This window comes from Cnephaeus nilssonii (genome assembly GCF_951640355.1).
Source record: "Cnephaeus nilssonii genome assembly, chromosome: 14".
Taxonomy (NCBI): domain Eukaryota; kingdom Metazoa; phylum Chordata; class Mammalia; order Chiroptera; family Vespertilionidae; genus Cnephaeus; species Cnephaeus nilssonii.
In genome coordinates this window covers 71,072,882-71,096,257 of record NC_137085.1, presented here as the reverse complement: position 1 = coordinate 71,096,257, position 23,376 = coordinate 71,072,882, and the positions used below count along the sequence as shown (strand labels likewise).

General features: G+C 47.5%; 2 long non-coding RNA genes across 2 annotated transcripts in view; both read right to left on the bottom strand.

Annotated features, from left to right (window-relative positions):
* Nucleotides 1-13,734, bottom strand: part of LOC307110460 — a 28,359-nt gene extending 14,625 nt beyond the window's left edge. The window contains exons 1-2 of the long non-coding RNA XR_013814443.1: nucleotides 2,044-13,734; nucleotides 1,523-1,587 (exon numbers count right to left, since the gene is read on the bottom strand). This is a non-coding gene — a long non-coding RNA (uncharacterized lncRNA). The remainder of the gene's footprint in view (nucleotides 1-1,522; nucleotides 1,588-2,043) is intronic.
* A 10-nt stretch (nucleotides 13,735-13,744) lies between these two features.
* On the bottom strand, nucleotides 13,745-22,514 carry LOC307110461. The gene is made up of 3 exons (XR_013814444.1): nucleotides 22,290-22,514; nucleotides 17,823-19,337; nucleotides 13,745-15,682 (listed from the first exon to the last, which is right to left on the bottom strand). It is a non-coding gene; the product is annotated as an uncharacterized lncRNA (long non-coding RNA).
* Nucleotides 22,515-23,376: the final 862 nt, after the last annotated feature.

Here is a 23,376-nt window from a genome sequence, read left to right as displayed (position 1 = left end):
GCTGCCACATCCCTCCCTCTCACCACACCGTGGGCCGGACAATGCCCGCACAGAGTAGGGAAGGAAGAGGAAGAGAAGGAAAGCAGGGGTGAGGGAAGGAAAGAGAAATGGGTTTGTCTCCTGGAGAGAAACAGGGAATGCGCAGCCAGCCCACATGACAATGAGACAGATTTATAATCTGGCTGAGGGCCGAGAAGTGCTGTTTTGGGTGATTCACGTTCTATGGAGAATATGGGGCAGGATTTGGCTGCAGTTCCAGAGTCACTGTTGAAGGACAACATGTCTTCAACCCTCCGGGTTCCCAGCAGCACTGTCTGGGGCCCACATGGGGAAGCCTTACGTCTATTGGGCATTGGGTGTTTTTGTTTTTGTTTCTAGACTCTAAAATACATGGAATCCAAGAACTCCCAAAATGGAAAAATGATTAACGTTAGGAGAACTTAACAAATTCAGTTCAAACAGATCATATTTAACAACCTTTCAAATAAAAGTAAGACATGTTCCGTGTGTGCTCTGAAACATGTAACTAATGGGAATCTCCAGTTTAGGGGAACAAACCTGGTGGACAGACTAGGCTCTACATTCTGGTCCTACCGCTTGCCACCTGTGCAGCCTTAGGTGTCCTTGCTGAGCACATTGAAACCTTAGGTACCTAGTGGTGAGCTGCTGGGCACGGAGGACTCTATTTTTGGGTAAAGAGGAGGGAGGAAGGTGGAGCACAAGAAGCAGGGCGGGGAGACGGAAGACAGGTGGGGAACGGAGGGCAGACGAGGCTGTGCCCCAGCCAGTGACAGAGATGGTTAGCGCTGCTTCCTAGGGAGGAGCCAGGACCCAGACAGAACAGCGCTCCCAGGGAATCCACGTCCTCGGGGAGGGCGTTACGTGGCACCAGTGGATCTGAGGGAGCAGCGCCCCCAGTGAGGGGCGTGTGATAGGCAGTTAGACAGACAGGAGCAGAGCCAGGACGATGGGCCATCTGGAGGAAAAATGGACAGGACCCTGAGACATGCATCTCACCACTCCACCTGCTCAGAAGCTGGCAGGGGTGAAGCCCTGGCTCCATCGCACCAGAGGGAAGAGGGCCCGGAGGGGAAGAATGGGTGACTGGGCCCCGGGAGCACCTCGAGGTCGTCTGTCGAAGGCAACAGTCACTGCAATAGGGCTCTTGGCCACTGTTGGTCTGGCTGAAGGAAACTAATTCCATCCAGAAGAGATGAAAATATCTGGGTGTATTCAGCAAAGAATGTTCTTAATATCTCCGACTTCTGTCTTTCAGGAGGAACCTCTGTAGAACAGGCCTTTGTATCTTGCCTAGTAGGAGTTGGGACATGCATTGCTAATATGTGGAATTATAGACAAAAATGATGGATAAGTTCTTCTTTTGTGTGCAATGTATCAATCATCAAGTGTGAACAGCGAGAGGTCGCTCCTTTCTTCTTTTGGAACAACTGATTTTTGTAATATTGTAACAATTCATATGCATCCAAATCTGGAAGGACATTTCTACAAATAGCTTGCTTACCAAAGCGACTAACATTCCCGACTCCATCAATGATTGCTTTGTAATCCAAAATTTCTTCTATTAACCTGTTAAAAAAGAATGAAATTTTAAAAATAAGGTAAAATATTCAATTAACTGTTCAATGAAATGTAAAGATTAGTGATTTCCACTTTAATCATTCAAAAGTAATGCCCTCCAAGTAATCACTTATTAAATTTTTAAAATTTCGCACTGAGACAAGGACATTTTAAATGTCCTGATTCACATCACTGCCGTGTCATTGTGACGCGTGGCAGATACAATGGGCAAACGGGTGCACTCAGAAGGGTTTGCTCCAGCTGGACGTGAGGTGCCCAGCAAACACATGAAGCGTCCCTTTCTGCTTCCCAGCCAAGGGCTTGTTCTCTTTGGAAACGACCACCAGTTACCTTCTACTTGTGAGCGCTTCTATTTGTTCCAAAGCTTGTTTCGGTATTTCACATCAATACTTCATGTGATTAAAAAGGAATGTAGTTGGTGTTTAAGCTATTTGTAATGATTACCTCAAATGGAACGGGTAGCTCTTATCTTCCCTTTTCCTTTAGCTGCTTCCTTAAACCTTGAGCATTGGTCCACATCAAAGCAGGAGATTTGCATCTATCAATGTAACAACGTTGGCTTTATTACACACAAAGTCTGCGCAAAAGTCGGCAAAGACAGTGAAGTAATTTACCAGTTCAATCAATTCTATCTGAAGAATTCGTTAAACTGTATAATTCTATATACTGCATATTTTAAAAATATTTTATCAATTACATGTATACACAACTGCATTTACTATCACTTATCATCCTGCAACGAGGAAGGAAACACGTGAGGCACACCTAGAGCAGAAATGACCACTGTGAGATTACCAGGTGACACTGAAGTAATTATAATTCACTAGAGCAATTATCAAATGTAATATCGATCAAATGTTATTTCAACCATTTTGCTGGTATTTCAAATATAGTTTCATTCTTTTTGAATTGACATGCCTCTCCCTGAGTTACTGTTTTTGGACATTGTCTTGCACTCTAGTAAGAGTAAGACTCTTAGGACTTTGCTGCTACCTAAAAGATACCAAGACTCCTGCAGCAATCCTGAGAAAGAAGAACAAAGTAGGTGGGATCTCAATACCAGATATCAAGCTGTATTACAAAGCCACAGTTCTCAAAACAGCCTGGTACTGGCACCAGAACAGACATATAGACCAATGGAATAGAATAGAGAACCCAGAAATTGACCCAAGCCACTATGCCCAATTAATATTTGACAAAGGAGGCATGAACATACAATGGAGTCAAGACAGTCTCTTCAATAAATGGTGTTTGGAAAATTGGACAGATACATGCAAAAAAAATGAAACTAGACCACCAATTTACAACATACAAAAAAATAAACTCAAAATGAATCAAGGACTTAAGCATAAGATGGGAAACCATAAAAATACTAGAGGGATCCACAGGCAGCAAAATCTCAGACATATGCTGAAGCAATTTCTTCACTGATACTGCTCCTAGGGCAATGGAAACTAAAGAGAAAATAAACAAATGGGACTACATCAAAATAAAAAGCTTTTGCACAGCAAAAGAAACCATCAACAAAACAACAAGAAAGCTTACTGCAGAGGAGAACATATTTGCCAATGTTATCACCAATAAGGGCTTATCTCCAACATTTACAGGGAACTCATACAACTTAACAAAAGGAAGATAAACAACTCAATCAAAAAATGGGCAACAGACCTAAATAGATACTTTTCGAAAGAAGAGAGAAGGAAGGCCAAGAGACATATGAAAACATGCTCAAAATCACTAATCATCCGAGAGATGCAAATCAAAACGACAATGAGGTACCACCTCACACCTGTCAGAATGGCTGGCAATAAAGGCTCCCTAAATTTTAATTTGGTCTCGACTCCAGTGGTCTTTGTTCACATTCGCACCACAACATTTGGAGGCCCCCGCGAGATAACCAGCCTTTGCCTGGTCCTGTGACCAGAGCTCACCGGGGTCCCCGGACTCTCCGACCCAGGGGGAGATCTCTGAGAGACGTTCATCAGCCCCAGGACTGGTAGAGGTCGGAGACCCCGTCTGCTAAATTTCCTGATTGACTCTGATCGGAGCCGCCTGGATCTGGTTCTTACCGGTAAGAACTTATTTCTGGTTCTGTTCTCTGGGCGCCCATCTAGGGTCTCTGGAAGGCTGGACGCAGTGCTACTTCTGAGACCAGATCCCGGCACACGATGGTGCCCGGCGATCCTCAGTTGGTTGTCTTTGTCTTTGTTATTCTGTGTTATTGTGGTCTAATTGTCTCTATCATTAGAATGGGGCAGTCTGCTTCTGTCTGTACTCCCCTGCAATGTTTTTTGAAAAAATTTCAGGAATTCAAGCGGTGAGCGGATGACTATGGAGCTTCCGTTAATGCTTTTGATTACAGAAATTTTGTGAGCGGGAATGGCCGACTTTCCCATATCCCAGTAAGTGGCCCCCAGAGGGGTCCACTGATCTAGGGCTGGCATATAACATCCAACGTGCCATTTTCGACAATCCTGACTACCCGGACCAAATTCCTTATATCCAAATTTGGATAGACATTTTTACTGATAATCCCAAGTGGCTCTGGGACTGCAAAAGACCTCCCCAGAATAAGGAAAAATTGGGACAGAGACGGAGAAGGACTATCCTCTTCACTAAACCTCCCATCACTAAACCTCCTCCCAGTGAGACCCAGGGGAAGCCGGCTGCGCCAGCACTGTGGGGAGGGCGGGAAAGAGTGAGGGGGTGGAGGGGTGGGATGGGAACAGGGAAGTGCTAACGCAGGAATGCCGCTGCGAGCTGGCCTGGAAATCCGAGCCGCCGCCCCGCCCCGAGACTGAGAAACAGCCTCCTGTCCTTCCATCACCCCAGGAGGACACCTTCTTGACGGAACCTCCCCCGTATCCATCTGCCCCAATTGCGGGTCCCCCTGAAGACCCAATGAGTCCACCCCACACCCACAGCGGGACTGAGTATAGACCCCATCATTCGGACCTTCCCCTGATTCCTCAGGAGTCCCGATGCTGCCCCTGCGTCAGGTAACTCCGGTAGCAGAGGATGGCAGGCCATTTATGGTTTATGTCCCTTTCACGACTAGTGACCTGTATAACTGGAAGAATCGGAACCCCTCGTTCCCTCAGAATCCTCAGGGACTCATCTCTCTTTTGGAGTCTGTATCTTTTACCCATCAGCCCACTTGGGACGACTGTCAGCAACTCCTCCAGACTCTGTTCACTTCGGAAGAGAGAGAAAGAGTGAAAGCAGAGGGGAGAAAACTGGTCCTCGGACCAGATGGTCAGTCAGTGTCGGACCCGGCACGGCTGGACGCCGTTTTTCCACTCTCCCGACCCCCGTGGGACCCCAACTCAGATCAAGGTAAGGAGGCACTCGATCAGTATTGCCAGACTCTGCTGAGGGGAATCCGAGCAGCTGCACGGAAGCCCACCAATCTGTCTAAGGTAACTGAAACTGTGCAGGGACCGAATGAATCTCTGGTCGCTTTTCTAGAGCGCTTGTGTGAAGTCTACAGGCTCTACACCCCCATAGATCCAGAGGCTCCAGAAAACAGGCGGGCAGTTAACATCGCTTTCGTGTCCCAGTTGGCCCCAGACATAAAAAAAAAAAACTTACAAAAGTTAGAAGGCTTTGAGGGAAAGATGCTGTCAGAATTGGTAGAGGTAGCACAGAAGACGTTCAACAATAGAGAAGACTCCGGTGAGCTAACCAAAAAGATGGCACAGGTTTTATTAACCATGAACAGGGAAAAAGGAGACGGGAGGAAAGGAAACCAGAAAGGAAGAGGAGCACGGCCTGGGGATAAGCGCCCTCGGCGATCGGGGCTGGGGAAGAACGAGTGTGCCTGCTGGAAAGGAGAAGGCCACTGGAAGAATGAAAGCCCCCAGCGCCCTCAGGGGCGCCCGGCCCCGGTGTTAGTCAAAGAAGTGGACTGAAGGGGCCGGGGATCCGTCTTTACTAGCCCCCCAGGAGCCCAGGGTCACTTTGCAAGTTGGGGGCAAACCAGTCGATTTCCTTATTGATACCAGAGCCACGTTCTCAGTCCTACAACAAGCGGAAGGTCCGGTGTCTAAGGAGCGAACCCCTATTCAAGGAGCTACCGGGAAGACAAAATCATATCCGTGGACTCAGGCCCGAATAACCAATTTAGGGGCTGGGACAGTGACCCACTCGTTCCTAGTGATGCCAGAATGTCCTTACCCCTTACTAGGATGGGACCTCCTCAGCGAATTACAAGCCACCATCTCATTCCAGGGGGAGGGAGCAAAAGTAGCCTTTAATGCCAGACCTGACACTGTGCTCCTGACGTGTCCGTTAAGCGAGGAATTCCTCCTCACCGAGGATCCCGGGGAAACTATGTTGGCCCAAAGCACCTCACTGCTCCAAGAACTACAGCAAAAGATACCAGGGGTATGGGCTGAAAGCAATCCCCCTGGGTTGGCGACTCACAGGCCCCCGATTGTAGTACAGCTCACTAGTACTGCTGTTCCAATACGGGTTAAGCAATACCCAATAAGCCAGAGGTCAGGAAGGGCATCGCAGTACATATAAAAAGACTGAAGGAGTCTGGGATCTTGGAGGCCCTGTCACTCCCCGTGGAATACACCTTTGCTCCCTGTACGAAAACCTGGGACGGAGGATTTCAGGCCAGTTCAGGATTTAAGAGAAGTCAACAAGAGGGTAGAGACTATACACCCAACAGTACCCAACCCTTATTATACCCTCTCGAGCCTGTTACCGCCGAGTCATCAAATATATACAGTCCTGGACTTAAAGGATGCCTTTTTCTCCTTGCCGCTGGCCCCGTCCAGCCAGCCCATTTTTGCATTTGAGTGGACGGACCCTGAAGAAGGGGAATCGGGACAGCTGACCTGGACCTGGTTGTCCCAGGAATTTAAAAACTCTCCTACTCTGTTTGATGAGGCTCTCAGCCAGGACTTAGGCACGTTCCAGAAAGAACATCCGGAGGTCATCCTACTCCAATATGTGGACGACCTCCTCCTTGCCGCGGCGACTCAGAGTAAGTGCCGGGAAGCCACTGAGACTCTGTTGAGGACTCTAGACAAATTGGGGTACCGGGTGTCCGCTAAGAAAGCCTAAGTTTGCACCCCGAAAGCCACTTACCTGGGGTATGAACTCAGTGAAGGAAAGAGAACTTTATCTGCTAGCCGAATACAGGCTATCTTGAAAATCCTGGTCCTCAAAACAAAGAAGCAGGTGCGGGAATTCCTAGGGGCAGTGGGATATTGCCGCCTTTGGATATTAGGTTTTGCAGAGATGGCAAAACCCCTTTACACCTGCACCGGGGGAAAGATTGGAGAACTAAACTGCACTGAGAATGAGACTAAGGCTTTTCAGGCCCTTAAACAAGCCTTAGTCAGTGCCCCAGCATTGGCGCTGCCAGACCTCACTAAGCCATTCCGGTTGCATGTGGCAGAGGCCCGGGGAATCGCGAAGGGGTTGCTAACCCAGCTCTTAGGGCCATGGAAAAGGCCTGTGGCATATTTATCCAAGAGACTAGATCCTGTAGCCGCAGGATGGCCAGGCTGCCTGAGGGCGGTAGCAGCCAAAGCCATTCTGGTCAGAGAAGCCTCAAAGCTTATCCTTGGGCAGGACTTACAGGTGGTGGCCCCCCAGGCCATGGAAACCCTTCTGCGAAGCCCACCTGAGCGGTGGCTTTCAAATGCCCGTATTACCCAGTACCAAGTGCTCCTGCTCGACCCTCCGCGGGTGAGCTTTCTTAAGACAGCAGCTCTAAACCCTGCAACCTTGCTGCCGGATGATGATCCTGAACAGCCCCTTCACAACTGCGTTGAAACCCTGTCCTTGTTGAAAAATCTTCGAGAGAACCTGACTGACCAACCCTTCCGAGACCCGGATGAGACTTTGTACACGGATGGGAGCAGCTTTGTGGACGGAGGGACCAGGTACGCAGGAGCAGTGGTCGTGACAGCCGATAAGGTAGTCTGGGTTCAGGCGTTGGGGCACGGGACACCGGCTCAGAAGGCAGAATTAATTGCCCTCACCCAAGCGTTGCGGTGGGCAAAAGGAAGAACAGTACACATATATACTGACAGCCGATACGCCTTTGCTACGGTTCATGTCCATGGGGCCCTATATCAGGAAAGGGGACTACTGACATGGGTGGGGGCGGGGGGTGGGGGAAGAGAGGAAATCAAAAACGTCCCGGAGATCCTCGCCCTCCTGGCAGCCCTCTGGCTGCCAAAGGCAGTAGCAGTCATACAGTGCAAGGGACACCAATCAGCTGACACTCTGGAGGCGTGAGGAAACGCATTTGCAGATAAAACAGCGAAAGAGGCAGCCAAAGACCAGTGGGGCCTCTACATATCCTGCCAGCTCTCCCGGCAAAGGTCTTCGAAGAGACCCCTGACTATTCAGAGACTGATAACGAACTGGGAAGGAGACTCCAGGTTAAGGAGGCATCTGGAAGATGGAGAGAATTACCCGACACCAGACTGTTCATTCCGGAGGCCCTGGGAAGGGAACTCATTTCTCAGGTCCATCAGAGCACCCATCTAGGGGGAACCAAGCTGGTAGAATTGCTTAAACGAGACTCTTATATCCCTAAGCTCTTCCAGGTCTTGAAGGACATTGCAAGGAGATGCCATGTCTGTGCACAGGTAAACCCTGGGAGACACTCCCCCTTGGCCCAAGGAACCAGACTCAGAGGAAGAAGTCCTGGAGAACATTGGGAAGTAGACTTTACGGAATTGCCTCCAGGGCAGGGAGGATATCGATACCTGCTGGTTTTTATTGACATGTTCTCCGGCTGGCCAGAAGCCTACCCTACCAAGTCTGAAGCAGCACAGATAGTAGTTAAGAAATTAGTCTCAGAAATTATCCTCAGGTTTGGCCTACCTGTTGCAATGGGGTCCGACAATGGCCCGTCATTCATTGCCCACATCACTCAACTATTGGCAAAAATGTTAGGCATAAGTTGGAAATTACACTGTATCTATAGACCTCAGAGTTCAGGGCAGGTAGAGAGGATGAATCGGACCCTAAAGGAAACCTTAACAAAATTAAAACTGGAGACTGGCGAGAACTGGGTAAGCCTCCTTCCTTTTGCCCTTCTCCGGGCCCATTGTACCCCTTAAGTAAAGGGCCTTACCCCCTTTGAGATTCTGTTTGGCCGACCCCCACCTGCTTCCCAAGCTAGGGGAAGAAGTGTTGGCATCCCTTTCTAATCACAACCTCCCACAGTCCCTACAGGCCTTACAGTTGAGTTCCAGACTTAACCACCGGCTGGTCCGAGAGGCTCACCGAGACCCATCCCCTGGGACTACACCTGCACCACCTGCATTTCAACCAGGAGACCTAGTGTGGGTGCGGAAGAACGAGCCATCATCCTTGGAGGCCAGGTGGACTGGACCCTTCACTGTTGTCCTCAGCACCCCATCAGCGGTGAAGGTTGTGGGAAAAAAGCACTGGATACATCGAACTCAAATCAAGAAGGCGGAAGCAGAGGACCATCTGGAGGGACGGACCATCCAGTGCACCAAGGACCCCCTGAAAATCCGACTCCAAAGGCAGTCCTAATCCTGATGTGCCTGTGGCCCGTCACGGCGAGTAATCCCCACCTGAGTGGTAATTACACATGGGAACTGACCCGGACTGTGGATGGGACTGTTATAGGTCATACCACGACCCCAGGGCCCCCCTCCATAGAGACTGACTTATGCCGATTATTTGGGGAAACTTGGAGAAAGCCGCCAGAAAGCAATACCCACTACATTTCCCCAGAAGCCCATGGGGCATGTCATATAGGGACGAGTTATGGGTGTGGCACCCTCATCTTAGAACGAGGACTTTGGCGAACTCAGCATTACATCTGGCCAGCCGAAGGTAGCCCTGAATGTGGAACTGACGGGGACTATTATTGTGCCCGGTGGGGTTGTGAGACTATGGCACTGTGGACTAACAGAGATCCCGCCATCCAGTTCAAGAGAATAGTCCGCCCGGGGGCCCCTTCCAATAACTGTATGATAGGAGACTGCAATCCCGTTGTTATCACGCCCCCAAACTGGTGGAAGAAATACTGGGATGCGGGAAAAACTTGGGGACTGAGACTGTATGTAGCTGGAAGAGATCCCGGGGTCCTCTTCACCCTCCAGAGAACCCAGAAAACCCAAAGGAAGAACCCCATCGGGCCTTTAAGACCCTTAGACCACGGGTTGCCTCCAATACAGCCACTTAGGCCCTGTCCCACACCACTACCTCCTACCCAGAATAATACTGAATTAACTCCTCTGACCAAGGTGACAGTGACCCTTGTTCCTAAAACTCACACTACCAAACCAGGCCGGAGACCTATCCTGGACACTCTGGATGCAGTTTTTAACTTTTTAAATCAGACCTCCCCAAATGCCACCAGAGACTGTTGGTTGTGTTTAAACCCAGAACCCCCCTACTACGTTGGGATAGGGGCAAATGCTACTGTTGGTTCAGATTCATCAGACATTAGAAATGTTTCAATTACGAACCCCCCATAAGGGGTGTGCAGATGGGGACAAACCCCAAAATTAACCCTTGGGGATTTCCAGGAACAAGGTTCTTGTGTTATGTCCTCAGAGTTTGATTTATCAAAATCCCCCTACGGTGAATCCTGTTCCTCAGTACTGAGGTTTGGTCAGGACAATGAAGAGGAGACAGACTGGTACCTAGTGGCTCCTGAAGGTACCTGGTTCGCGTGCACCACAGGAATCACCCCTTGTGTCTCTCCTCTGACACTGATGCACCCACGCAAGCCTTCCTTATGCATCTTAGCTCATATCCTACCCCAGGTGTATTACTATTCTGGGGAGGGAGGGTGCGAGCACCTGGGCCTAGCCCCTGGGCGAGTTCTTAGAGCCCCAGTAATTGTCCCCTTGCTTGTCGGTCTGGGAATAGCCGGATCCGCTGCAGTAGGCACTGCAGCACTGGTCACGGGGGACAAAAACTTTAAGGAACTTAGCAGCCAAGTAGATCTAGACTTAAGCACCCTAGAGGAGAATGTAAACCGCCTAGAGGATTCTCTCAGTTCGTTAGCAGAAGTAGTCTTACAAAATAGAAGGGGTTTAGACTTATTAAGGAGGACTCTGTATGTCCTTAGGAGAAACTTGCTGTTTTTATACCAACCATTCCGGGGTCATTAGAGAAAGCCTAAGTCAACTCAGAAAAAGACTCCAAGATAGAGAGGAAAGGCAAAGAACTGAGGGAAACTGGTATGAAAATCTATTCTCTTGGTCCCCATGGCTAACAACACTCTTAACATCTTTAGCAGGACCTTTGATCTTATTGCTAATAGCAGCAACATTTGGACCCTGTCTTATAAATAGTCTCACCAACTATGTACAAAGGTGAATACAGGCAGTAAAGCTAATGGTCCTGCGTACTCACTATCATCATGTCTGCACTGATGATGGACAATGATTTGATTCTCCCATAAAACCAGTGGGGAATGTTAGAGAGTGGGAATTTTTGAGCACTCCAGAGAGGCTGTGGACTATGCCCCAGATAGGGTTGTCAGTGCTAACACCAGGCCAGGCCTTGAGATATGGTCTCATGGCCCCTTCCCCTTGCAACTCACAAAATAGCCTTGCAAGATAGAACACTGTCAGCTTTCTAAAGAACAGGATAACCCTGTAAATAACATGGTCGTCAATAGCATAGCCCTGACATTATTTGGGAAAAACTGTTTTGTCTTGGGTTAAAAAGTGTTTAAAAAGTGGTCTTGCACAAAGGGTCGGGGCTGCTCTCTGGCCTCCATGCGTGGAAAGGCAGAAGAGCCGCCGGCCGGCAATAAAGGCTCCCTAAATTTTAATTTGGTCTGGACTCCAGTGGTCTTTACTCTCATTCGCACAACAACACAATCAGAAAGGATATATGCACCCCTATGTTCATAGCAGCACAATTCACCATAGCTAAGATTTGGAAACAGCTTAAATGCCCATCAGCAGACGAGTGGATTAGAAAACTGTGGTACATCTACACAATGCAATACTATGCTGCAGTAAAAAAAGAAGGGATTCTTACCACTTGCAACAGCATGAATGGAACTGGAGAGCATTATGCTAAGTTAAATAAGCCAGGCAGAGAAAGATAAATATCACATGATCTCACTCATTTATGGAATATGATGAACAACATAAACTGATGAACAAAAATAGATCCAGAGAGAGAGAAACATCTATCAGACCATTAAACCTCAGAGGGAAGGTAGGGGACGGTGGGGGTAAGAGGGAGAGATCAACCAAAGGACTTGTATGCATGCATATAAGCCTAACCAATGGACACAGACAACAGGGGGGTGAGGGCATGGGGGGGGAGGTTAATGGGGGAATAATGACACATATGTAACATCGTAATCAATAAAGAAATTAAAAAAAAAGATACCAAGACTTTTCAGTTCCTTATGTTGTCTCCTCTCTAGTTTGTTCATTTCCACTTTAGTCTGTGCATCTGTCGATAACGGCTTTTACTCTCACCTATAATTGGTGCTCCTCACATCGTGCTTGGAAATGAAGTAGCTCAGCTGGTTTGGGAGTATAATTAGGGGAAGAGCAGACAGCCTCCGAGAGACTAATGTGCAGTCAGGGCTGTGATCCGAGGGACAGCGGGTGTGAAGCAGCGGGTGGCAGTCAGTGGCTCCTGCCTTGGGTGATCAGCAAAGCCTCTCAAAGAAGATGTCTAAGCTGAGCCCCAAAGGATGAGCAGCTTAAAAGCTCACGGGTGAAAAGGCAGAGGAGATGAGTGTGTTCAAGGCAGAGGTCCCTCTTGGGAGAGGCCAGTGAGCAAGCAAATGTGAGAAATGTAGGCAACGGGAAGGAGTGTGTGCTGTGATTTCAGCTGAGCGTGTGTGAAGCTGGAGAAGCAGGCGGGACCACACCAGGAAGGTCTGGGAGGCAGTCCCTGCCTGCAGTTTGGGCTCCGGAGCAATGCCAAGTCTTGATGCATTTTAGCTAAGAGGTATGGAGAGGATGGGATGGGGGACAAAGGGGTGACATGGGAGAGATGAAGACTAGAGAGGAGGAGACCAGTTCAGAAACATTCAGTGAGCCAAGTAAGAGACACAGGTGGTTGAATTTCCCTCTGACCTCCCACAGCATCTGGGGACAGCCTGGGAAACCTGACTGTGGAATGTGAAGACCAGAAAAAGGGAGCACGTGGAGGTGCCCCTCAGGCCCCTGCTGGCACAATGACAGGAGAGAGTTTACACAGACAACGACAGACAGACAAAGGCACCGAGAGAAGGCTGAGGGCCTTTTAAATAAGAAAATGCACGAGGTTGAGTGCAGATCCTCTGCCATTTATTTTGCTGGTTCAGGGCTTATGTTGCCAGGGTTTTTCTTGATTTTCATCTTTGTTCTAAATTAGTGATATTGTGAGAGAGCTAAACTCTCAGAAGTGAGAATGTAATGTGCTTAATGAACTGACTTTTATTTCCTTGACAAACAAAATTTGATACATGTGTTTTCTTTAAGGATACTTAATATATTAAAAAATAAATTATAAGCTATAAATATGAATGTGCTCACCCACATTAAAAATTTAGTCTTTTAAGGGGACATTTTTTATTATCAATATCTATTTTGGATTATAAAAGAATAGTTTCAATATAGGTGATTTAGAAAATATGGGAATTTTAAAGGAGAAAGTCATCTGTGTGCCAACACAAAGAGAAACATAATTGTTAATGTTTTCTTGATTTCCCTCAATATTTTTATCTTAGTAATAACTCATTCTCTCATTTAGTCCTCATAACAACTTCATAAGCAGGTGCTACTAATATTATGTCAATTTTACAGAAGAAAAATGGAAACTTAAGTAAATTAAATAATTTGTAGAATGTCATGTCTTTTTAAAATCTATATTAATAAAAGAGTAATATGCTAATTAGACCAGGAGACCTTCCAGAGACCTTCCGGATGTCCTTCCGGATAAAGTCGGGGGCTTGGCTGGCCTGCAAACTGCCCCCAAACGGCCCTCAGCCCCTTGCTCAGGCCGGCCATGCCCCCCAGCGGGGACCCTCACCCTGAAGGGGGCGTGGCCAACCTGCAAACAGCCCTCAGCCCCTCACCCAGGCTGGCCACCCCCCCCAGAAGGGACCCCTCTCCCCCACTCCGATGGGGGCATGCCCAGCCTGCAAATCGCCCCAGGCCCCTTGCCCAGGCCAGCCCCGCCCCCCAAGGGGACCCCCACCCTGATCCAGGACCCTCTTCAAGGCAGACCAGCCAGCCCCCACCCGTGCACCAGGCCTCTATTCTATACTAATAATCTATACTAATAAAAGGGTAATATGCTAATTAGACTGGAGACCTTCTGGGAGGCCTTCCAGACGTCCTTCCTGATAAAGCCATGGTGGCGGGGCCAAGGCAGAGGTGGTTAGGGGCAATCAGGCCAGGAGGGGAGGGCAGTTGGGAGTGATTAGGCCAGCGGGGGGGGAGGGGGGCAGTTGGGGGTGATCAGGCAGGCAGGCAGGTGAGCGGTTAGGAACCAGTGGTGCTGGATTGCAAGAGGGATGTCTGACTGCCGGTTTAGGCTCGGACATCCCCCGAGGGGTCCCCAAATTGGAGAGTGTGCAGGCCGGGCTGAGGGACAACCCCCTCCTCTCCCCCCCCACTCCGTGCATGAATTTCGTGCACTAGGCCAACAATATATATATTGATTTCAGAAAGGAAGGGAGAGGGAGAGAGAGAGAGATAGAAACATCAATGATGAGAGAGAATCAATGATCTGCTGCCTCCTGCATGCCCCCCACTGGGGATTGAACCCACAACCTGGGCATGTGCCCTTGACCGGAATCGAACCCAGGACCCTTCAGTCGACACTCTATCCACTGAGCCAAACCATGCAGGGCCAATGTCATGTCTTTAACTCACAACTAAATGGCATAGACACTATTCAAACCTGGTCCATTTGACTCAACTCTGTACTCTCAGTCTCTAATTAATTTTATAAAGTTGAAATTATAATATCATGTATACTGTTTCATATTGTTTTTTAAACTATTCATATCTTTAAAAAATTAAGAAGCATTAATTTCTAATGTTGAACTATTTTATCTAAATCATTCAAAAACATTAATTTTACAAGATATATAATAGCCCATACTCTATCTAATCATTTCCTTTTGTTTCAACTTAATATTAATGTAAATAAATCTTTCCACATTTTTCAGCATGTCTTTAATTATGTTTTGGACTAAATTGCTACAAATTAAAATGGTGGGTACTGAGAATGAAATATTTAAAGTTCTTGATAAAAAAAACAAGCAAGCTGCTTCCCAGAAAGTCTACCATTTATACTCTCTCCAGAAATGTTTGAAAGTGTTTATTTTACCCCACACTCATTATTTATTACTAGAGGCCCAGTGCACAACATTTGTGCACTGGAGGGGGGGTCCCTCAGCCTGGCCTGTGCCCCCTCACAGTCCACGACCCCTCGCTCCTTACTGCCTGCCTGCTCACTGCTCCTTACTACTCGGCTCGCTGCTCCTTAGAGCCTCTCCCGCCACTGCTGCTGCGCTCCCCAGCCGTGAGCCCCTGGTGGTCAATGTGCATCATAGCAACCAGTCATTCTGGTTATTCTGCCATAACAGTTGCTTAGGCTTTTATTATATAGATATTTATTTTGAAAAATTTCAAGCTGAAAATTTTTCTCATATTTTTTATTTCTTTCATTCTCTAGTATATTGATAAAAATCCTGCCCCCCTTTTTTCCTACTGGGATATGGAAAAAATTTCATTCATTCGTTTTTTCATCAACATTAATTGATCATCTGTAGTGTAGCATTCTCAGTTACCAGTAAGTGAAAAATTAAATTTGGGTGCTACTAAGCTTAGTCAATGAGAAAGGCAGATATTAATAAAGTAAACAAAATATAAGTGTATAAATTATAACATTTGATAACAAATTGATAAAATTATATGCTAAATAGAATCTCAATGATTTATACAATGAAGCAGTAACCAGTGGAACTCATGACTTATCTCAAGTGGAGTTTTGTCCTTCTGAACAATGTTCTGATCCATCAGATGATGAAGTTCATTTTCTCCAGTGAAAGGTTTTCTTGTTTGCTTTGAACACCATTTCTGAAACTCCTGCACTGAGACCATAGTCATTAGTGAAATTAATTTCCACTGAAAACACACGCAGGCAATAAAATTGCATCTAAATTTCTAAAAGTCAGAATTACAGATTTCAACTAAATTCTCTCTTTTTAAAGGTACATTAAGAAAATAATTTATTTGATAAACTTTAAAAAATAAGTTGCCAATTTGGAAGCTGAAATTATGACTGCACAATACTAGCACACTTAATGTACCTTCCTGCCACAAATGTAAAGTGACCCGAGGACCTTAGATGCTGTGGGGCCATCATAGCAGAAGACAGCCAGCCAGCGCCCCTGCCCTGTCGTTTGGTTCCCCCTGAGCTCTGCTTCCCGAAGGCCTGTGATGACAGTGAGGGGACAGAGTGAGGAGGAGGACCAGAGTGGAGAGAAGAAAAGTCTTCTCCTGGGAGTGCCCCCCACCCTCTCACTTTCAGCTCTTTTCTACTCCTTATCAGGCTGCTGCTCCTCCCCCCCATCCCCTTATCCCTCCACACATCACCCCAGGCTTCATCGAGCTCAGGACCGCTACCCCAGGCTGCGGCATGGCATCCGGAAACCCATTCTGAAGGGGTTTTAGCCCTCTCGTGTTTGAACCCTGAGAGACAACTTTCAGATTCTTAAATTCTCCTAATTTGAGTTCCAAGGCAGATATTATCTGTATTTCAAGAGTCATTTGGAGATTAATGATTCTCTTGAGAGCCTAATGCAAGATTTTAATCTCACTCAATCAGGCATAAATGGTTTTTGTTGCTTGAGGCAGAAACCACTGTGGGCATTAGAGGCTGCAAATAACATACTGGCCAGACAACTAGAAATATAAACTTCCACTAATAATAAAAATAATAATAACAACAACATCAACAACACACTAACAATACCAGTAATGGTCAACACTTATTTATCACTTACAGTGTGGCATGCATTACACTAAGAGATTTCATGTATGAAACATTTGATCCTCACACAGTCCTAGGAAGGAGACATCGTTATACCTGTTGTTTGGATGAGGAGATTGAGCCACAGAGAGTAACCTGCTCGAGGCCTCACTGCACTGCCTAAGGCCGCGGTGAGCTCAGAGGTGAGCCTCTGCAGGCCCAGTGCTGGCCTCCCTCCGCTGAGAACTGCACGGAGGACACGCCCCGCTGCCTGGTAACAGCCTTCAAAGCCGGGACAGGAAATGTCAAGATTGGGACAATATGCTTTAATGAATCTAATGAATATATTACAATGAATTAAAGTCTTCATGTTTCATTCAACATATATTTATTGGGTACTTAATATGTATCAGGCAGTGATGTAGAAAAATTCCTACCCTAATGGGATTTAAACCTAAATTGCCACATTCAAATAATTGTATTACCCAATATGGAATATAGAGAAATATTCACTAATAATCAACCACCTCAACATAGCTACTACTATAATTTTTAATATGTTTTTCCAATCTTTTACCCATGGGTATAATTGTTTTTACCTAACTTACTGGTATACATACAATTTTTTTAAAAACATATTAGAAAAGCAAAGCTGTTCATTTTTAAAAACTATTTTATTTATCATTTATTAGATTTTTTATGGTATTATATTTTACATGTTTTTTTTTTAAAAGATAGTCTCAAGGCAAAACACTTGGAGAGTGCTTCCTAAGGATCATGTATATACAGTAATTTTCAACTTTTATAAACAAGGGCTAGTACTCCCTTTTCTTAAAATTTAATTATAGTCTATTGCTTTTTTTATATCCAATTACTGAATATAATACGAGGCTGGCAGACAAGATCAAAGTATAATGCCCAATAAAAGAAAATCCTGATTGAGTAAGTGATTAACTAGTGATGGAATCATTAGATTACATTAACTATATATTACATTGTATTTATCACATCTTCTAGTGGAGGCATCATTATTGTTATCATTGGAGAACATGACATTACAACTTTAATCATTTAATTTTTTGTACACATTTTCAAAATGTCTAAACTTCCAATTTTCTATGTTCTATTTGGTTTCTTTTGCATCAAGTTTCTATCTAGTTCGTAGTACATTATTCAAAGGAAAAACATATGAAAGTAATCCAGATATACTCTAGGTCCAATAAGCCTATTAAAGTCCCAACAAAATGCAGACATTTTACCTGTTTTCCAACCAGTGTTATGAATGAATGTGTTTTCCAAAGGCGTTGTATCCCAGCTCTGGAATTTGAGTTTCTTCTGATTCACGTTTACTTTTCCAAGATCTTCATCAGTGTTGACAGGTGATTGTTTGGGGCTGTAACATGTTGGCTATTTCTTTCTCCAATTTCCTTGATTTAGTGCTCCCAAAAAAGGAAAGGGTAAGGAGTTAGTTTCATGAATTACCATGCAAAAGCTTAATGTTATATTAGAGTCAATCCATTACATTAAAATATGTACAATTGTAGGAAAAATGAACACATCTTTGAACCAATTCATAGAACAACTCTGCCTAGATTTAGGTTCTGGTTTTACTATGAGACACTGTAAAAAGAGGCCTATTGAACTGAAACCAAAATGCAGGTTCAGCTGCCTGCCCCAGGGAAAGCCAAACTTCTGAGACAGATGTTGGTGCAAAAGGAAAGAGGTTTATTCTGGTGCCACGTGCTGTGAGAAGGTGGACTTCTGTCTCAAAGACCATCCCTCCTTCCTGCTCAAGGCTGGGGGTCTTATAGAGATACAGAGGGGAGGGCTTTTTTCTATCCAGTTATCTTTCTAGCTTTTGGTGCCCTGGGCCCACTCCATTCATCTTTCTATTCATCTTTTATGCTCAGTGTAAGAATCTCCACCCGCCATCTTGGCCAGTGGAGGAGACTCTCCCATGCTCCCTGACTGTCTGCAGTAACAGAGCAACCACATCAAGCGCAGAGATCAACAAGCTTTCTTTAGCCATCACACACATCTAAATCAACAAAGAGTCCGTCTTAGCCCGCCCAGGGTTCCAGATTGAAAGGTGTGCAGGTGATAATGCGGACTTCCTTCAGACCTCTCCTCCCTGTCATTAAATGATGTGGCTTAATTTCCATCTGCCCAGAGTCTTATTCATAAAAATATAATCACCAGCACATCCTTGAACTATCTCTTTCATCCCCCTCACCCCATTTTATGTGGTCACAAGACCTACCAAGTTTGATTGTTAAGAAAAATAAAACAGGGCTTTCTATAAAGATTGTGGCTTATAGTGAAGTGCATGCCCCTCACCGGTTCCACAGAATGAATAGTCCTCTAACCCAATAGTGTGCTGTGCTGACTTCATTGCACCCCTATCTGAAACCATGAACCATCTCTCATAACCTATGTCACTGGACCTTATGTAGCTAGCACCCTGGTATCAAATATTTAGTAATCATGTCAGAAAACCACATATGAAATTGATCAAGCTTCCTAAACCATGAAGAGGTCTTGTTGCTCTCCCCACCCACCCCATGACAGGCCTCCCCTTCTAAAAAGGAGGAAAAGGCTCTGGGATTAGGTAACTCTGTGATTAATGTCATGACCTTTTAATTTGTGTGATTCCAAATGAGTCCGCTGTGATTGAAGAGTCAGGGTTCAGACTGAAGGCAATGCAGGCAGATGAACTGCAGAACGTTTCTGTAGTGTTTGCTGTTAAGTAACCTCACTGAAAGGCAGGAAACTACCTGTGGAACGATGAGAGGGAAACAGAGTGAGATTCTTTACTTTGTTGCTGCAGGCTGGCTATCACCGATGATATAGCAAATACAGAACCAAAAAAGCCCTGGAAGTGACTCCGTGGTTTGAGGAGAGGAACCTGTCGTAGAATAGCTCTGAACGTGCCTTAGAGGCCCTGTGAACTCCCCTGTGCTCATCAACTTCCCTCTTCTCCAATAACTGAGGAGCCAGGCTCTCACAGGAAGGAAGCAATGGCACAGAGGTGATGCGGGTTTTCTGACAGTCACACCAGCATCGCGTATGCCCCCAAGGTTTCCTGTCCACACACTTATTATTGACTAGAGGCCCAGTGCATGATTGAATCATGCACGTGTAGGGTCCCCTACACGCTTTCGCTTTTGATCGCGGGGGAGCTGGGTGCCTGTCCGCTGGTGCACCAAGCCTTTCGGAAGCCTCCGGCGCGGTGGAGGCTTCCAAAAGGCCTGGTGCCGGAGCAGACAGGCACCCAGCTCCCCAGCTTTTGATGGTGTGCAGCGGGATGTGAGCTCACTGCCCCAGAGGCCCCTTCTGTTCCGCAGCACAGCCATGGCGCAGACGCTGAGCTCCCGCCGCCACTGGCGACGCGAGCTCAGCGTCCTGCCGGCCCAATCAGCTACCCCGGCCACCCCGAGTCCCGCCCCCTGTGCCTCCCTCTAGTCCAATCATGGGCGTAGCGGAGTGATGGTAATTTACATATTACCTTTTTATTAGGTAGGATATGGGGCTGACTCTTGGCTCTGTTTCCTACTTTTGATAAAAGGACCAGACATTCAGAGTTGACGTCTGAGACACAGATATCACCTTATATCGTTCTATCTGTGATAGGACTTGTGATAAAATTTCCTACAGTATTGTTTTATTTCTTCGGTTATAGAGCATGCTGCCTATAAGACCAAAGATTCTGGTTTAATCCCCGTATGGAACCACCAGTTCCTCCTTTCCGTATACACGTATGATGGGATTGTTTCTTAAACCAGATCTCCTCCATGCATGCTACTGCTCACATGCAGGGACTAAGAAAAAGATATGGGCCCAGCCAGTGTGTCTCAGTAGATGAACCAGGATGTAACAGTTTGATTCTCGGTCAGGGCACATGTTCGGGATGCAGGCTTGATTCTGGGTGGGGGGTGAGCAGGAGGCAACCGATCAATCATTGATGTTTCTATCTCTCTTACCCTCTCCCATCCTCTATGAAATAATAAAAAATATATTTTAAAAAGAAAAAGCTGTGGGAAGATACCATAAATCTATTGCTTCAGCTGGGAAGCTTATATTTTGCATTATCTCTGGATCCCATCAAAACTTAATTCTAATGAATGCAGCTTTCATTTATTCATTTGTTCATACATGCATCAACTATTTAATGAAGTGCCTAGTGTGAGATAGAAAATAAATCTGTTGCAAAAGATTCAAAGATGAATAAAACAGCATCCATCATCAAAGACCACATGTTCTAGCGAGAACCCAAGATGTATCAAGTGTGAATTATAATACAATCTGATAAGTATGACAGCAGAGATGTGCTTGAGGTATTCCAAGGATATAAAAGAGTTGTACCTAATCCCGATGGGACAAGAGACAACGAAGACTTTTGAATGACAAGATATCTGAGAAAAGTCTTAAATGATGGGCATGGGATATCAAATTGAAGGTGGGGAAGGAAGTCAGGGTCTGAGGAATCTAGGAGAGAAGAGCATGAGCACAGAATGGCTATTTGGGAACACAGCAGGAAGTTCCATGTGCTGATACTGAAAATGCAAGGCAGGGAGGAGAGAGGAGTGGGTAGGGCGAGCAGATCTTGAGGTTTCTCATGCCAGAACAAGGGGTTCGAACTTCTGGTGGGCTATTGAAGAGATTTAAGTTGCAGTTAGTTCTCAACTGGGCTCATTTGTCCCTCACCCTCAAATGCCACCTGCCCCCCACACACAGACCCCTGAGGTGTGGCCCTCTGACCTGATGTAGGACCAGCAGGTTAAGTTCACCTGAAGAGGCTAAGCCTCTTCCCAGCGGAGCAAAGTCCATGGTTACACAGTTTGTGGAGGAAGGTGTCCTAATTTGCTGAGATTTGAGATAGAATTGGTTGGTGGCTCTTATGAATCCCTGGGCAGATGCCCCAGCTGCCCGAGCACAGGCACCGTTGCTCTGAGCAGGCGCCTCCACACACAGTCCTGGCTCCTCCAAAGTGAGAGGGGCCCCCACCTTGGGGGATGGAGGCAGGTGTTTGACTGAGAGTAGACATTTCTCTGTAAAAATGTCTGGTGCTGCTGAAACCGGTTTGGCTCAGTGGATAGAGCGTCAGCCTGCGGAATGAAAGGTCCCAGGTTCGATTCTGGTCAAGGGCATGTACCTTGGTTGCGGGCACATCCCCAGTAGGGGGTGTGCAGGAGGCAGCTGATCAATGTTTCTCTCTCATCGATGTTTCTAACTCTCTATCTCTCTCCCTTCCTCTCTGTAAAAAATCAATAAAATATATTTTAAAAAAATGTCTGGTCCCCCAGAACACTACTGTTTGGGTCCGGGGGTGCCCAAGGACTCAGTGTGAAGGGGGGCCCGTAAGCCTATCCAGCCATTGCAGTGTGTGCTGTCCCCATCACTGGATAGCTGGGCTGCTAGTGATCTGATGGCATGTGGTGACACGGTGGCCTCTCGTCACAGGTGAGACATTTCCCTGTGAGGGCCCCCCTGTGTGTGGGCCAGGCGGGCCCAGTTGTACTGATGGAAAGTGGGAATAGCAGGCCCTCCCGTCAGGGGAGGGATGTTGGACCCGCCCATAGCATCACCCGCATTCTGCACAGGTGGTCCCGGGGCTTGGAAAGAAAGCGCAGCTACAAGTGGGACCTGCATGGATAACGGAGGCCGCGCAGCCAGGAAAGCCGCTGTGGTCTGAGGAAAGGTGGAGACAGACGTGTCTCGGGACATACCTTCATTCTCCACGGTGGCGGCTGCTGCAAGTGCAGGAGGTTTCCCATGTCCAGGAGGGCCGCAGGGGCACTGATGGCCAGTGTCAACACTAGCGCCTCCATCTGGGACTGGGGTACCCTCCCCGTCACCACACCGCCTGTGTAATCACAGGTGGGCTCCGGGGGTCGGAGTTCAGGTGGAACCAGCAGTGTATGCGTGCACTGGGTGATGCCTGCTCCTCCTCCTCAGCAGCCAGGCTGCGGCCAGATGGTCCCTGGTCTTATGGCCAAAGGGAGATGGAGAAGCCGTGCTGCGCGCCTTCCTCGGTCCATCTCTAACGTGGGTGCTCTGGATGCTGGGGATGAGTGGGCCTGGGGTGGACATACGGACCCCAGGGCTCCCACCATCCACGGAGCCGCAGGACCCATAACCACAGTGGGCCTGCCGGGGTACCAGTGGTAAGCATCTCGGTGGCAATGCGCACGCCATGAGAGAGGGCCCCTTCTGGGGCCAGGAGGAGTCCCTCAGGGGGCTGAGGGTGGTTGGGGCCAGTGGGACGGCCTGCGGAGGGCAGCAGGCCTTCAGGGCAGGTGGGCGGGTGGGGGGGCCGCAGGGGCCCTGTGCCCCACACTGTACTGGATTTGGTAAACTGGCGGGAATCTCCCGCTGGAGTCCGGGTAAGTTATGATGGTGCAAGCATAGCAAGGGGGAGTGGTGTCCATTTCAATGTCCTCATCATCCGAGGCCGGCTGCGAGGTGACACCTTCATCCCCCCCCGCTGTGATGGGAGCGGCCACCTGCCCGGTGGTGTGAGTGGCCGGGGGCAGGGGGTCTGCCGTCGCTGGGCCAGGAGGGGAGGACGCAGGAGCAGACTGAGTGGCACCGCAGGCAGCCCCGGCCTCTGTGTCAGCGCCCAGGATTGACTCACCTGCAAGGCAGGGCAACTTGGGCGGCGGGGGCAGCTCCCCTCGGTCCCACCGCAGCGGGGGCAGCGGGAGCTGGAGAGGCAGGGGCCGGGGTCTCTTGCAGGGCTTCCTGGCGGCAGAGGCCGGAGGAGGGTCGCTCCTTGCTGGCTTTGGAGCCTCCATCTCCTCGCACAAAGGTAGT